Consider the following 18,195-nt stretch of genomic DNA (forward strand, 5'->3'; position numbering starts at 1 on the left):
ATCTCCAAAGAAACGAGAGCTTTAAATGATACACTGGACCAGATAGATTTCACAGATATCTACAGAACTTTACATCCAAACTCAACTGAATACACATTCTTCTCAAGTGCACATGGAACTTTTTCCAGAATAGACCACATACTGGGTCACAAATCGGGTCTGAACCGATACCAAAAGATTGGGATCGTCCCCTGCATATTCTCAGACCATAACGCCTTGAAATTAGAACTCAATCACAAGAAGAAGTTTGGAAGGACCTCAAACACATGGAGGTTAAGGACCATCCTGCTAAAAGATAAAAGGGTCAACCAGGAAATTAAGGAAGAATTAAAAAGATTCATGGAAACTAATGAGAATGAAGATACAACTGTTCAAAATCTTTGGGATGCAGCAAAAGCAGTCCTGAGGGGGAAATACATCGCAATACAAGCATCCATTCAAAAACTGGAAAGAACTCAAATACAAAAGCTAACCTTACACATAAAGGAGCTAGAGAAGAAGCAGCAAATCGACCCGACGCCCAGCAGAAGAAGAGAGTTAATTAAAATTCGAGCAGAACTCAACGAAATTGAGACCAGAAGAACTGTGGAACAGATCAATAGAACCAGGAGTTGGTTCTTTGAAAGAATTAATAAGATAGATAAACCATTAGCCAACCTTATTAAAAAGAAGAGAGAGAAGACTCAAATTAATAAAATCATGAATGAGAAAGGAGAGATCACTACCAACACCAAGGAAATACAAACGATTTTAAAAACATATTATGAACAGCTCTACGCCAATAAATTAGGCAATCTAGAAGAAATGGACGCATTCCTGGAAAGCCACAAACTACCAAAACTGGAGCAGGAAGAAATAGAAAACCTGAACAGGCCAATAACCAGGGAGGAAATTGAAGCAGTCATCAAAAACCTCCCAAGACACAAGAGTCCAGGGCCAGATGGCTTCCCAGGGGAATTCTATCAAACGTTTAAAGAAGAAATCATACCTATTCTACTAAAGCTGTTTGGAAAGATAGAAAGAGATGGAGTACTTCCAAACTCATTCTATGAGGCCAGCATCACCTTAATTCCAAAACCAGACAAAGACCCCACCAAAAAGGAGAATTACAGACCAATATCCCTGATGAACATGGATGCAAAAATTCTCAACAAGATACTAGCCAATAGGATCCAACAACACATTAAGAAAATTATTCACCATGACCAAGTAGGATTTATCCCCGGGATGCAAGGCTGGTTCAACACTCGTAAAACAATCAATGTGATTCATCATATCAGCAAGAGAAAAACCAAGAACCATATGATCCTCTCATTAGATGCAGAGAAAGCATTTGACAAAATACAGCATCCATTCCTGATCAAAACCCTTCAGAGTGTAGGGATAGAGGGAACTTTCCTCGATATCTTAAAAGCCATCTACGAAAAGCCCACAGCAAATATCATTCTCAATGGGGAAGCACTGGGAGCCTTTCCCCTAAGATCAGGAACCAGACAGGGATGTCCACTCTCACCACTGCTATTCAACATAGTATTGGAAGTCCTAGCCTCAGCAATCAGACAACAAAAAGACATTAAAGGCATTCAAATTGGCAAAGAAGAAGTCAAACTCTCCCTCTTCGCTGATGACATGATACTCTACATAGAAAACCCAAAAGCCTCCACCCCAAGATTGCTAGAACTCATACAGCAATTTGGTAGCGTGGCAGGATACAAAATCAATGCCCAGAAATCAATGGCATTCCTATACACTAACAATGAGACTGAAGAAAGAGAAATTAAGGAGTCAATCCCATTTACAATTGCACCCAAAAGCATAAGATACCTAGGAATAAACCTAACCAAAGAGGTAAAGGATCTATACCCTAAAAACTATAGAACACTTCTGAAAGAAATTGAGGAAGACACAAAGAGATGGAAAAATATTCCATGCTCATGGATTGGCAGAATTAATATTGTGAAAATGTCAATGCTACCCAGGGCAATTTACACGTTCAATGCAATCCCTATCAAAATACCATGGACTTTTTTCAGAGACTTAGAACAAATTATTTTAAGATTTGTGTGGAATCAGAAAAGACCCCGAATAGCCAGGGGAATTTTAAAAAAGAAAACCATAGCTGGGGGCATCACAATGCCAGATTTCAGGTTGTACTACAAAGCTGTGGTCATCAAGACAGTGTGGTACTGGCACAAAAACAGACACATAGACCAATGGAACAGAATAGAGAATCCAGAAATGGACCCTGAACTTTATGGTCAACTAATATTCGACAAAGGAGGAAAGACGATCCACTGGAAGAAAGACAGTCTCTTCAATAAATGGTGCTGGGAAAATTGGTCATCCACATGCAGAAGAATGAAACTAGACCACTCTCTTGCACCATACACAAAGATAAACTCAAAATGGATGAAAGATTTAAATGTGAGACAAGACTCCATCAAAATCCTAGAGGAGAACACAGGCAACACCCTTTTTGAACTTGGCCACAGTAACTTCTTGCAAGATACATCCACGAAAACAAAAGAAACAAAAGCAAAAATGAACTATTGGGACTTCATCAAGATAAGAAGCTTTTGCACAGCAAAGGATACAGTCAACAAAACTCAAAGACAACCTACAGAATGGGAGAAGATATTTGCAAATAACATATCAGATAAAGGGCTAGTTTCCAAAATCTATAAAGAACTTATTAAACTCAACACCAAAGAAACAAACAATCCAATCATGAAATGGGCAAAAGACATGAAGAGAAATCTCACAGAGGAAGACATAGACATGGCCAACATGCACATGAGAAAATGCTCTGCATCACTTGCCATCAGGGAAATACAAATCAAAACCACAATGAGATACCACCTCACACCAGTGAGAATGGGGAAAATTAATAAGGCAGGAAACAACAAATGTTGGAGAGGATGCGGAGAAAAGGGAACCCTCTTACACTGTTGGTGGGAATGTGAACTGGTGCAGCCACTCTGGAAAACTGTGTGGAGGTTCCTCAAAGAATTAAAAATAGACCTGCCCTACGACCCAGCAATTGCACTGTTAGGGATTTACCCCGAAGATTCAGATGCAATGAAACGCCGGGGCACCTGCACCCCGATGTTTCTAGCAGCCATGTCCACAATAGCCAAACTGTGGAAGGAGCCTCGGTGCCCATCGAAAGATGAATGGATAAAGAAGATGTGGTTTATGTATACAATGGAATATTACTCAGCCATTAGAAACAACAAATACCCACCATTTGCTTCAACGTGGATGGAACTGGAGGGTATTATGCTGAGTGAAGTAAGTCAATCGGAGAAGGACAAACAGTGTATGTTCTCACTCATTTGGGGAATATGAATAATAGTGAAGGGGAATATAAGGGAAGGGAGAAGAAATGTGTGGGAGATATCAGAAAGGGACACAGAACATAAAGACTTCTAACTCTGGGAAATGAACTAGGGGTGGTGGAAGGGGAGGAGGGCGGGGGGTGGGGGTGAATGGGTGACGGGCACGGAGGGGGACACTTGACGGGATGAGCACTGGGTGTTATTCTGTATGTTGGTAAATTGAACACCAATAAAAATTAATTTATAAAAAAAAAAAAAAAAAAAAAAAAAAAAAAAAGAGGACATAAGGAATACTCCATGGGCACCAGGCAGCTTCAGTCAGAGGAACACATGACTCTTTGATCTTGGGGTTGTGAGTTTGAACCCCATGTTGGGTGTAGAAATTCCTTAAAAATAAAATCTTTTTTTAAAAAATAGAGAATACAGGCAGCCTGGGGGCTCAGCAGTTTAGTGCCGGCTTCAGCCCAGGGCCTGATCCTGGAGATCCTCAATCCAGTCCCACAGCAGCCTCCCTGCATGGAGCCTGCTTCTCCCTCTGCCTGTGTCTCAGCCTCTCTCTCTCTCTCTCTCTCTCTCTCTCTCTCTCTCATGAATAAATAAAATCTTTTAAAAATAATAAAAACAAAAAATAAAAATAGAGAATACTACAAACAACACTATAGTAATACATTTTACAACTTAGATGAAATGGATAAATCCCTCAAAAGATATGAGTTTCCAAGATTCACCGAAGGAAACATAGATAACTTGAATAATGCCATGTTATTCAAAGAATTGAATGTGTAGTTTAAAAACTTCCAACAAAGAAAGATTCCAGTCCAGATGGCTTCTCTGGCAAATGTTATCACACGTTTAAGAATAATAACAATTCCACACAAATTCCTCGAGAATATATAACAGGAGGAAACCCTTTCTAACTCAATTTATGAGACCAGCATTACACTGTTAAGGACTCCAGACAAAAACATTACAACAAAAGAAAATTACACAATATTCTTCATAAGCATGAATGCAAAAATCCTCTATGAAACACAAAATAGATGTGAGGCACAAAAATAGAATCCAACAATACATAAAAAGGATAATGCATCATGGCCAAGCAGGGTTTATCTCAGAAATATAAGACTATCTCAACATTCAAATATCAATCAGAAGAATTCACCACACCAACTGACAAAATCATATGATCATCTCAATAGATGAAGAAAAAGCCTTTAACAAAATTTTACATCCATTCATGCTAAAAAAAAAAAAAAAAGGAAAAAACTACAAACCTAGCAGTAGAAAGGAGCTTCCTCAACCTATCTCCAAGAATTTACATTTTTCCACTGGTGATCAATTTTTACTATTTTAGTCACAGAGAAAGTTTATTTTTCAGTTTCTACTGAACCAGTGACTTTTATTCACATCCTAAAAATTCACCATAAGCTTTTAAGACCTTAGAATGAGGAATATTCTAAGTTTTCCACTGATTAAACATCATATGAGACAGTCTAGAACCTCTTTAGCATGTACAATTTTTCCAGAAAATAAACCTATGTCACTTAACCTCTTGGGAGAGACATGTGGCCATGTGAGTTGGTACTGGAGACCAGGAAGTCTAACAGCATTTTCTTTATATTTCTATCCAGTCCTTATGCTTTCATATCCCCTCAAGTCCACCCACGCTTTCCAAAGTACTTGGGGCCCCAAATCAAAGCCTTGCTTTGACAAAGAAAGATTAATTCACTTCTTGTTGTTATTCCCCTCCATAGCTACCTAGGCTTACATTCTCTATATTCTGTTAACTCACCAATCTTCCATCCACTGTATATTTTTCAAATATCTTTTTCTTTTGTTGTTGTGGGTTTTTTTTTTTTAGGATTTTATTTATTTATTCATGAGAGACAGGTAGAGACATAGAGGGAGAAGCAGGCTCCATGCAGGGAGCCCAGTGTGGGACTCGATCCCGGCACTCTGGGATCATGCCCTGAGCCAAAGGCAGACACTCAACCACTAAGCCACCCAGGCAACCCTGTTGTGGTTTTTATGTGTGGTATTTCTTTATTGTTGTTTTAATGTGATTTGGGGTGGTAGCATAAATATGGGCGTGTGCCATTTTTTATAGCTTTCTTGTGGCACAATTTCTATAGTATATAATTTACCCCTTCTAAATACAGATTTTAATGACTGTTAGTAAATTTACAGAGTTGTTCAACTATCACTACAGTCTAGCTCAAGAATATGTCCATCACTCCAAAAAGTTTCCTCATGTCCATGCACAATCAATACCCACTCCCAGACCCAGTCCTAGGTAGCCAGCTAACTGCTTTCTGTCTCTATAGATTCATCTTTTCTGGAAATTACATATAAATAGAGTCATACAATATATAATATTTTGCATTTGGCTTTCTTTCATTTAACAGTATGTTTTTGAGATTCATTCATGTTGCAGAATTATAAATAGTCTATTTCTTTTTATTGATGAATAGTTTTGCATTGTATGGATAAACCACATTTTGTTTATCCTTTCACCAGTTGAAAGATACTTGGACTGATTCCAGTTTATAGATGTTATGAAAAAAAAAGTTTCTATAAACATTCCATCATAAGTCTTTGCGGGAACATGTTTTCGTATCTCGTAGATATTGAGGACAAGAATTGTCATGTTGTGTGGTTTGTTTATGATTAACTATCCAGGAAACTGTCAAACTGTTTTTAAAATTGTCTGCAACATTTTACATTCCCACCAGCAATGTATGCCCATTCTAGTGGCTATCATTGTGGTTTTAATTTGCATTCTCATAATGAGTAATGGTATTGAGCATTTTTCATGTATTTATTTACAATCCATGTATCATTTTTGCTGAAATGTCCATTCAAATCTTTTGCCTATTTCTTAATTGGTTGTTTTCTTGAGTTGGAAGAGTTCTTTAATTATTCTTGTATCAGCTCTTTAGCAGATATATGACTTGCAAATATTTTTCTCCCAGTTTGTAAGTTATCTTTTCCTTTTCTTAATGTTGTCTATTGAAGCATAAAAACTTCTTGTATAAAGTCCAATTTATCAGTATCTTCTTTTATGGACCATGCATTTAGAGTTATAGTTAAGAATTTGCCAAGGGGCACCTGGCTGGCTCAGCCAGTAAATAGAGCAAGTGACTCTTAATCTCCAGATTGTGAGTTCAAGCCCCACGTTGTATGTGAAGATTGCTTAAAAAGAAAAGAAAATTTAAAAAAGAATTTGCCTCATCCAAGGAGACAAAGACTTTCTTCTAAATTTTTTATAGTTTTATATCTTTCATTTGGTATGCTAGATTTTGAATTGCTTTTTGTGTATTGTGTGAGGTAAGTGGTATAAGTTCATTTTTTTTGCATAAGCTATCCAATTGTTCCAGGACCATTTATTGAAAAGAATCCATTCTCTATCAAATGGACTTCACAAAAAAATAAATTAATTTGAAAAACCGGACTTTACAACTTTGTCAAACATCAATTGGCCACAAATATAAGGATATTTCAAGAATTTCAGGTTTTTTTAATGTTTTCAAAATAATTTTATTTTTAAAATTTTTTGTATATTTTTTTATTGGAGTTCGATTTGCCATCAGTTTTGTTCCATTAATTGATATGCTTATCTGTACACCACTACCACACTGTTTACTAATGTAGCCTTATCCTAACTTTTAAATTGGGAAGTGTGAGCCCTCAAACTTTGTTCTTTCTCACTATCTTTTGGGTTATTCCAGATTCATTGGGTTTCCACATGGATTTTAGGGATAGCTTATCAATTTCTGCCAAAAAGCCACCTGAGAATTTGATTGCAGTGAATCTATGGATCAATTTGCCATCTTAATAATATTAAGACTTCGAATTCTTGAATGTGAAATGTCTTTCCATTTATTTAAATTTTCTTTAATTTCTTACAACCTTTTATAGTTTTCAGTATATAAGACTTGCACTTATTTTGTCAAATTTGTTCCTGAGCATGTTTTCATTTTAATGTTATTGTGAATGAAACTTTTTATTTTTAAAATTTTTTTGTGTGGATGAAACCTTTTAAAATTTTATTTTCAGATTATTCATTGCCTTACATGAAATACCTTATGATGGTCATTCCCAGCCCTTTCAGGTCAAATGTTAACTGCATTTTAATGTAGAAATCTGCACAGATATGGCTTCCAGGACTGTGTACAATAACTCCATGTATCCTTTTCCTCCGAAATCCAAGGCTGAATGTTGAAGAGTAACTTTCATATAAACAACTGGATGCCTAAAATTGTGATTTAAAACAAGAGCTTTCTGAATTTAGATTTAGATTCTCTTAGTTGGCTTAATTCCTGGCAATTTTTATTAGACAATATAGTTAGTTTTAGAGTTATGATAAGTAAACAGGCTGAGAGATGGAGATAAAATCATTCAGATTGTACACATCTGTGTAATATTCTGCAAATCTGTTTGGTCTTCATTCATGATAATAAATACAGGTAACATAAATAGATATAGATAATGTAAATCTGGTCTTCACTCATGATAATAGAATTCTTGTTATGACATAATATTACAGAACTTTTTACATGTTTGTACACAACTTATCAGTCAACTATGGCCACAGTAGCACTATGTGGCAAACCAACACAAAATCTCAGTGGCATAAATGGTAAGTAAGCATTTTGTTTGGCTCACAACACTGTGGCTCAAGTAATCAAGGCTGGAAGCTGCAGGACAGATCTTCTAATCACAATTTTACTTGCTCATACATGTAAGGGTTGGTGTATCTAGGTCAGGCTCAGCTGGACAGTTCTTATCACAGATGTACTGGCTCACACATCCAAGGATTGGTTGATCTAATCTGGGATACCCTGGGCAACTCTGTCAATCTCAGATTTGCTTGCTCACATACCTGGGAGTTGGCTGATCTAGGCTGAGATTTGCTATGGTCTCAACTCTGCACCACTTTTCCTTCATCCTCCTTTGGAGTCCGGTGGACTATCCTGAGCTATGTTCTGGCAACAGCAAAGGTCTAAAAGCAAGCAGAAATAAGCAAACGTGTTGAGGCCTAAGTTTGGAACTCGCTCACTGTCACTTCCATCTTATTCTGCAGCCAAGGCAAATTACACAGTTCTGCTCAAATTTGGGTTTGGAAGGACACTGCTGCAACATACACTTTTGGAAGGATGAGGTCTGAATCAAATAATGTTCTTCATTATTATTCTTCAAAAAGAAGAATCTTCTTCAAAACTTTAAAGACTTTTGAGACTCCCTCAAAATTACTTTCAAGAATGCCAACTCAGAGTCACAGACTTCAGAAAATGTCTTTGTATTTGTGCCTTTATTCTACTTTCTGCAACATAAGTAAATACATACATTTCTAATACAGGGCTATATTGGTGTGCTGACCTACACAGTATGCCCAGAACCAGAGACATTTATTTAAATAATGCTTTGGAATATTTAATTTGATAAGAAAAACAAATGGCTTTGTGCTTTTGAAATTGTGCTCTAAGCATTTATTAGCCATTTGTACATTGTTCCCTCTGATTGTTATCCAGCTCTAATGGATGTATGTTTCAACACTCCCTAAGCCTCTTGTGTTGAATGAGGAGACTCTGAGTGGGATGTTCAGCAGTTGGTATATGATTCCTAGCTGGCAAGATTCCAAGTAATCACTAGATGGTAGAAAAATATCTTGGTTCATCACAAAAAGAAAAAAATATTTGACATGTAATTAGACTGTACTTATTTGGTAAATTATATTGGGAGCAGAGGGAAATTGCATTTTGAACAAATATATCAAGAAGCTAGTATTTTACTCTAATTTGTAGCTTGACTATGGTTTTCCATTCAACTGTGACTAGGAAATTATTTCACTCAGTGAACTCTAAATATAGAAAAAAAAAAAAGAAAAACAAGAACCAATTATGTAAATTTGAAATTTCCTACAAATCTTTTTCTGTTAGTCAAAAGCCTCACAATATTTCATAATCTGAAACCCCGTAAGAAGTCACATGATACCCAGATAATATCGTGTTTACAGAATGCTATGGAACCTAGAAGAATTGAAAGTTTTGGTTATAGTTAAATATATGTTTGGAAAGAAAAATTGGCTCAGTACAAGTTCTCATATGTTCATAAATGTCTTTATCCACTAGGGAACTGACCACATACATCATTTTGAATCAATTCATTTTTTTAATAAATAAGAGGAATTGGCATTTTTAATTTTTTATATTTACTTTATTTTAAAAATTTTATTTAAATTCAATTTGCCAACATATAGTATAACACCTAGTGCTCATCTCATGGTGCACCCTCCTTAATGCCCATCACCCAGTTACCCTACCCCCCCATCCACCTCCCCTTCTGCAACCCTTTGTTTCCCAGAGTTAAGAGTCTCTCATAGTTTGTCTTCCTCTCTAATTTTTCCCCACTCAGAATTAATCTTAACCTCTGTTTATTGGGTCCTCATGATTTACAAAGCCCGTGACAGGTACTGTGCATACCCAGACAGTTTTGGAAGGCCCAAATCTATAAAGGGGAAGAGATACCTAGAGAAATACTAATGAAAGAACTTATATTTACTGAGTACTTGTTCAATATTTAATGCATATTTATTATGTGCCAGCCACTTCGTGAAGTGTGTTATCATTATGTCATTTAATCGTCACCACAACCCTATGACAAAGGCATTATAATTATTTCCATCTTACAGATGAGGAAACAGAGGCTTAATATGGTCAATTAACTGGTACATGGTTTCACAGCTATTTAAAAAGGTAGAGCTTTAATTTGAACATGTCCTGTTGGACTCAGTATTAACCACCACCGTCCAATAGAATTAAGTGTTCCCTACTAGAAATAAAGCCCAATAAGCTCAAAAAGAAGTGATATAATATATATATATGATATATTTAAAGATCATATTTTATTGTTTATTCATGAGAGATAGAGACAGAGAGAAAGAGAGAGAGGCAGAGACAGAGGGAGGGAGGTAGAGGGAGAGGCAGGCTCCATGCAGGGAGCCTGACCTGGAACTTGATCCCCAGTCTCCAGGATCACTCCCTGGGCTGAAGGCGGCGCTAGACTGCTGAGCCACCCAGGGATCCCAAGAAGTGATATATTAAATAGTAAGTAAGGGAGCCATAGAGGGGTGGGGTGCAATGAGGAAGGGAATTTCAGGAAGAAGGATACATTAGCAAAACTAAAACTCTACAGAACACATTCTGGCAATGACAAGGAATTCTGTCATGGTCGGTGCATTCAGGGTATGAAGGGGAGGAAAAATTTAAGGAAACATGCCTGAAGTAGTAGTTTGGGGGAGTTTATCCCAGGTTTTTGATATTTTTTCATAGGAAATTAGGCTTTATTTTTGAAGGCAGTGGTCTGCCATAAAAGTGTTTAGAAGGGGGTGCTAAGTTTATAACCCTGATATCTCTAAGTTTACCTAAGTGGTGTTGCCATGTGCTATTATTCAGAAAGCCACAAGTTTCCATTCTTATGGTATGCTGGCTCCAGGGTGCATGGGTAAGAGAGTCATCTTGAGAAGCCCAGGGTTGGGCCAATTTCAGTATTAAACATATAGTGAAACTACTGCATCAATGCTATATTAATCCATCAGTGCCATGTAGCTGTTTGTAAAAGCTGAGCCATTTGAAATGTATTTGTCAAATGAATAAAACTGATAGTAAACATTCAGGAATCGTAAGATTCCTCAGGGAACTTTAGGAGTTATAAAGTGAAAGAAATATACCATCCATATAGAGGTAAATTCTGAACTGAATTGTTCAAAGAGGTGATGAAATATCACATTAGGACTAAAAATGAAATTCCCTATCCTATTGAAGTTCTTGTTTTGTTACCTCCAGAATTCCCATTTCGACTCTCTTAGTATCAGCTTATTGTTTTGGATACTGACTTCTCTTTCTGGAATGCCTTTCCTCTGTTTTTTTTTTTTGCTTAATTCACTCCTAATAGTCAGTCATGCAAGACTTGGCTTGGGCATCACCATCTTCTCCAGTAAGTTACCTTAGAAAATATGCTTCTCCATTCTTAATTAAATATACATTTTGTGGGCAACCAAAGCCTCTTGTTCTCACTTCCATCTTCTCTCATAGTTCTTATACTATGTTGCAGTATTCTGTTTCTTTCTCATGTCTCAATGACTGTGAGTTCCATGAATGCAAGGACAGTCTTACTCACCTTTGGGTCCTCAACTTTTTTTTTATCATTTATCCATGTTACTACATATCCAACAGAAAGTATGTTGAATGTGACTTCAAACTATATTGTAAAGCAATTGTAATGGCACTGCTACAAAAACAGACATGTACACCAATGGAATAAAACGGAGAACCCAAACATGAACTTAGATATTTACAGTCAGTTCATATCCAAAAAGGGTGCCAAAACTACACCATGGGGAAACAATAGTCTCTTCAACAAATGGTGCTAGGAAAACTGGATATCTACATGTAAAAGAATGAAACTGAGCCCTTATCTCACACAATACACAACAATCAGCTCAAATGGATTATACACTTAATAAACATAAAGCTTGAAATCAAGACTCCTGGAAGAAAACAGGGAAAATGTTCCCTGACATTGGTCTTGGCAATGATTTTTTGGATATAACTCCAAAAGCACAAGCAGCAAAAGCAAAAATAAACAAGTGGGATTATATCAAACTAAAAAGCTCTGCGCAGCAAAGGAAACAATCAACAACAAGAAAAGACAACCTATAGTATGGGAAAAATATTTGCACACCATATATTTGATTAGGGATTAATATCCAAAAGATGTAAGGCACCTACACATCTCAAAACCAAAAATATAAATAACCAAATTTAAAAATCAGCAAAGGACCCAAATCTACACTTCTTTAAAAAAGAAATTCAAATAGCCGACAGGTACATGAAAAGGTACTCAGCATCTGTAATCATTAGGGAAATGCAAATCAAATCCTCAATGGGATCACCTCACATCTATCAGGATGATTATAAAAAAATATATATAAATACATATATTAAGATAACTATTGTAAAAAAGACAAAAAGATAACAAGCATTTATGAGGATGTGGAGAAAAGGGAACCCTTGTACACTATTGTTGGAATGTAAATTTGTACAGTCATTATGAAAAACAATATGAAGATTCCTCAAAAAATTAAAACTAGATCCAACATTCCCACTCCTAGGTATGTATCCAAAGGAATTGAAAATAGGACTGTGAAGAGATATCTGCACCCCCATGTTCACTGCAGCATTATTCACAATAGCCAAGGTATGGAAACAACCTAAATGTCTTTTGACAGATGAATGAATAAGGAAATGTGGGGTATACACAATGGGACATTATTCAGCCTTTAAAAAGAAGGAAATCCTGCCATTTGTAACAACATAGGTGAACCTGGAGAATATTATGCTAAGTAAGCCAGACACAAAAAGATAGGTGCTGCATGATTTCATTTCTGTGTGGAATCTAAAATAGTCAAACTCATAGAAGCAGACAGTAGTATAGTGGTTGCCAGGGCTGGAGCGGGGGCAGGGGAAATGGGGTGATGCTGGTCAGAGCATACTAACTTTCAGTTACACAAGATAAATAAGTTATAGAGATATAATGTACAGCATGGATGACTATAGTGAATAATACTGTATTGTATACTTGAAATTTGCTAAAAGGATATATCTTAAATCTTTTCAACACACACACATACATACACAGTGGTAACCACATAAAAGTGATGGATATGCCAGCTAGCTGGATTTTGGTGATGATTTCACAATGTATATGTTTACCAGAACTTCAGGTTGTATACCTTAAATATATACAATTTTTATATGCCAGTGATAATAAAGCTGCCTTAAAAGTTTGCTGAATGGATGAATGCTTATGTAACTGCACAGCTAATACCTTTGGAGAAACAATTCACTTAAGAGCCATCATTTTATTTATTTTTTAAGATTTTATTTTTTTATTTATTAACGAGAGACACAGAGAGAGAGGCAGAGACATAGGCAGAGAGAGAAGCAAGCTCCATGCAGGGAGCCCAATGTGGGACTTGATCCCAGGACTCCAGGATCATGCCCTGGGCCTAAGGCAGATGCTCAACCGCTGAGCCACCGAGGCGTCCCAAGAGCCATCATTTTAATCTTAAATGGTATAAAATGGGATAAGCTATCCTATTTCTTTCTGTTTAATGAATGTTTACATTTAGTAATGGCTATGTATTGACAAAGGAAAATAAATGTTGAAGCTAAAAATTGGATGAAAGTGAACTACTGGGACAGCCCTTACTCTGTCAATGACTATAAAGACATTCAGGGCAGCCCAGGTGGCTCAGTGGTTTAGTGCTGCCTTCAGCCCAGGGCCTGATCCTGGAGACCTGGGATCAACTCCCAAGTCAGGCTCCCTGCATGGAGCCTGCTTCTCCCTCTGCCTGTGTCTCTGCCTCTCTCTCTCTCTCTCTCTCTCTGTGTCTCTCATAAATAAATAAATAAAATCTTTAAAAAAATCTCTTAAAAAAAGACATTCAGAGGATACCCCAGAAATTATCAACTCTGATCAATGTGAAGTATTGTAGCCCCTCATTACATCAAATCCAAGGCAAGGCTGACACCACTCCTGGGCTTTTTGCATTTGTTCTTTAGTTCTTATTTTCTTTGCTATTAAATTTTGTTCCTTGTGTTTGAACCAACACACAGGATTCATTTGCTGCTTTCAACTTATTGAAAGGTATTTTTTGATATATATTTGAACTACTGGCTTCATATTTACATCAAAAGTACTGTAAGAATATCATGAAGTGCCTCTTATAAGTACAAGTTGGCACCCAGCTCTTTCTCTAGTTTGATCAGTTCTATCTGCTGACTTTGAGTATTATGAAATTCAAAACAAATCTCAATTTTGTTCTCCTTCCATAGTGTTCATAAAAATAAAAGCAACTTCAAGTTCTTTTCCTGAACTCTACAAACATATCTAGTAACTGGTTTCCTCATTGGCATATGGGCCTACTATACCACACAAAGCATACATTGATGGCATATATTTCTCTTTTGTAACATCCCTTTCTTATGTGAAATTTCAGAGGAATTTTTCTTCCTCTTGGAGGAATTTAGGGCTCAAAACTCCTCTCGTTACAGAGTGAAGCTATTATCTACAATGATGAGTTTAGGTCATGGTTGAAATACACAGGTCCTATAGATCCATGCTATGCTATTAGTCATGCCATGAGTATGCTTAGGCTACCAGATAAGCCAAGACCACACTAAGGCCTACCACCCTGCAGTGTAGAAGCTTTGTGCCGGGGACACCTGGGTGGCTAAGCGGTTGAGCGTCTGCCTTTCGCTGAGGGTGTGATCCCGGGTCAAGGGATTGAGTCTCACATCAGGCTACCTGCGAGGAGCCTGATTCTTCCTCTGTCTATGTCTCTGCCTCTCTCTGTGTGTCTTTCATGAATAAATAAATAAAATCTTAAAAAAAAGAAAAAGAAAAAAGAAGCTCTGGGCCAGGTCTGGTATGATTCCTTCCTCTACAATCTAGTAATGACTATACTTAGCAGCAGCTTAATACATATTTGTTAAATTAGAAAGTCTATCTGCCTGACCATTTTTAAAGGTTCATTTGGTTCTTCATGCTCAGTGATATTCATTATAAAGTGATTAATTTGATTACTCCTTCTTAAATTGCATTTTCCAAATATATCATATCTTCATAATTTCATTTCTTCACTTGGAAACCAGAATTTACATGTCCAGTCATAATACATTGAAATCATTGCCTCTTATCAGGTCAGCTTTCAATTAGCGCAGTGCAGAAATTTCATTCAAATGCATAGTTTTATACTGTGCACCTACATATTTATCCACATCCATAACTCTGGATTCATCTATACCTTCCTTAGGGGAGAAAATTCTAATTAGAATAGCTATCTATATGCATGCCCAATGTTGTTAGAACCATGCCTTCAAAACTGTGACAAAATCCAAGAAGGAACTTCCAACCTGAACCTGAACCTCTCTCTCACCAGAGGACAGCAGAACTGAGCTCTGTGTGACATATATATATATATATATATATATTATATACATATATATAATATATAATATATTTATGATTTCAATATATATTAGATTATATGTATATTAGATTAATAATAGATTAATAGACATAGTTACACAGAAATATATAAAATATATAAAACACCTTGTTATATATGACTACATGATGAATAAAGAAATTAAATTACATTAAATTAAAGGTCCTGGGGCACCTGGATGGCTCAGTTGGTAGGCGTCCGACTCTTGATTTCAGCTCAGGCCATGATCTTAGGGTCATGAGATTGAGCCCCTTGTCTGGCTCTGTGCTGGATGCGGAGCCTGCTTAAAATCATCCCTCTCCCTTTTCCTCCGCTCCCTGCCGCCAATTGTGTGCACACACACTCTCTCTCTATCAAAAAAAAAAAAAAAAAGAATAAAAAGAAATTAAAGGTCCTTTCACACCAAAAAAAAAAAAAAAACTAAAAAAACTAAAGACTACGTTTTTATACGGTATATTGAGTTGATTTACTTTATGTAATATTTTTAAAGTTTCTTGTAGTAGATATCCCTTAAGGAAGATATTATCAACAGAGATTCATATTGCATTATCTTAAAATCTAAGCATTTCTTTTTAAGACATCCTTAAGGATGAACATGGTTTAATTATAAGGAGAGAAGCCAACAGAAATACTTTTGGCACAGAAAGTCTGCACTCTGCCAGAGAATAATTTATTCCTGGATTCACATACCTAAGAGTATATTCTCCTTTTGGAGCACATTGTTTACTACAACCCCATAAAGATGAAAGGAGGAAAGGTTAAATACCACATAAAGCCCATGATTTTCACATTCAGCAGCAGAAATAGGATGAGCATTCATTTATTTTACTAGCTTTTTGACTACCTACTAAATGCCACAGTTGTGGGTTGCATTGCCTAGGAAGACAGTTCTGAGATGGACTTCAATGTGCAGGATGTTAACTAAGGATAGTCCTTGAGATAAACATCTATGGAAGGGAAAGGAAGAGTAGGAGTGGGCAGAGGGAGAAGTTACGATGCAGCCCAATGACAGCCTTGTCTAACCCAATTGTACTCTGAAGCTATAGCTGCCCTTCAGAACTGCCCTCTCCATGGGTGGATATTACCAGGCCGATATACGTCTAAATCAACTACTCGCAGTGTCTGAGCTACCTTGGAAAGGGATGTGACCTTGCACAAGGCAGCTCTGTGTAGCTGAGGTAATCCCTGAAGGGGCTAACTGAAGACAGTCTGCTGACAGTTCTCCTAACAGCTGGGGCAGCAAGCCTTTCAATAAAGAGGGATCTGGATGGCACATCATCTTGTCCACCATAGTTATGTACCACCTTAGAGCCTGGAAACAAACATAGGCACAATTCTTACCCTTGGAATGGTCAAAGTCTGATAGGGTAGATTGTCTTGGTGACACATAAACAAAAATAATAGTGTTATTTGTTTTGTGTCTATTGTATTTAAGGCACTGTTATATACATTATCTCTTTTAATCCCCACCAGGAACCAATGGGTGGTACTATCAATATCTTGTTCAAAAGAAGAGGAAAAAGAATCAATGGGAAACTAACCTGCCCAAGGTCCAACGGTAAGTGGCTGTTGGATCCAGGATTCAAACCTTTTCAATCTGACTTAAGTGTAGTAAGTGATAAAATAGTAAGTACTGTAGAAATACACACAAAAAAAGCATAATCAACTTTGTTCACATAATTCTGTCTCAAAGAATAGGATTTTTTCTAAAACACAATGCAGACCTTCTCTCTTTTAAAGCCTTAGGTGACTACTTATGGCTTTTAAGACGAGGCCAAACTCAACAGCATGGGGTTTTCCAAAGCACTTTCTGAACTAGCCATTCTAATTGCATATGGCCTCTCTCATCCCTCACCCCCTCATTCACTCACGTGGTCAGATTGAACATTGTGAAGTTTCATTGCCCAAATATGGTTATATGGCTTTAAAGTTATGAGTCTTTTCTTTGCACACAAAGCTCCCTCTTCCAGGAACGACTTCATAGGAACTCCTATATGCTCTTGAAGACTTGGCTCAAGGCTACCTCCTCTCTGGAGCCTTCCTCAAATTTCCGATGTACAGTAAATCACTTCCTCCTTTTCATTCCCCACTACTAGCTTGTACATAATTTCACTATAGAACTATCATGCTGCCTTATAATTATTTATATGCATGTCTATTTCTTTTACCAGAAAACAAGGACTGTGTTTTTCTTATCCTTGGATTTCTAGGCTCTAGCAATTCCTGGCACAAATTAGGAGATCAATATATTTTTGGAATGAATGGATGAATAAGTCTTTCTGGACTCATACCTCCACTTCATCCCCCACACCCAACCAGTCACCAAGTCTGGCAGCATCTGCCTCTTAAAAAAGATTCTGAATATCCTCTTCATATCTGCAAGCACTGACTAGTTCAATACCTCATCATTTCATACCTAAACTGTGTCAGCAGCCTCCAAAGTGGTTTTCTGGCCCTTGGTTGTACTCCCTCCTCTCCCTACTCAGGCTACCTTCTGCAGGACTAGCAGAGTGATTTGTCTGAAATGAAAATGGGATTACTCGAATCTCTTAGCTTAATCCTTCCCATGGATCCTAATGACATATGTAACAAATTTCCTATTTATGTTGCTTATATGGCTTGCTAGGTATTTGTCCCCTGCTGATCTCTGCGGCCTCATATCTCCCCTATAATCAGAGTCAGAATGGTAAAAACTAGCACTCCCAGAATGGCTAATAGTTTGGCACCGAATTGAATCCAAAATACTCTTTAAAAACTTCTTCAGCCATTTTTGAAAATGAGAAT

Source organism: Nyctereutes procyonoides, unplaced genomic scaffold (genome assembly GCF_905146905.1).
Source record: "Nyctereutes procyonoides isolate TBG_1078 unplaced genomic scaffold, NYPRO_anot_genome, whole genome shotgun sequence".
NCBI lineage: Eukaryota > Metazoa > Chordata > Mammalia > Carnivora > Canidae > Nyctereutes > Nyctereutes procyonoides.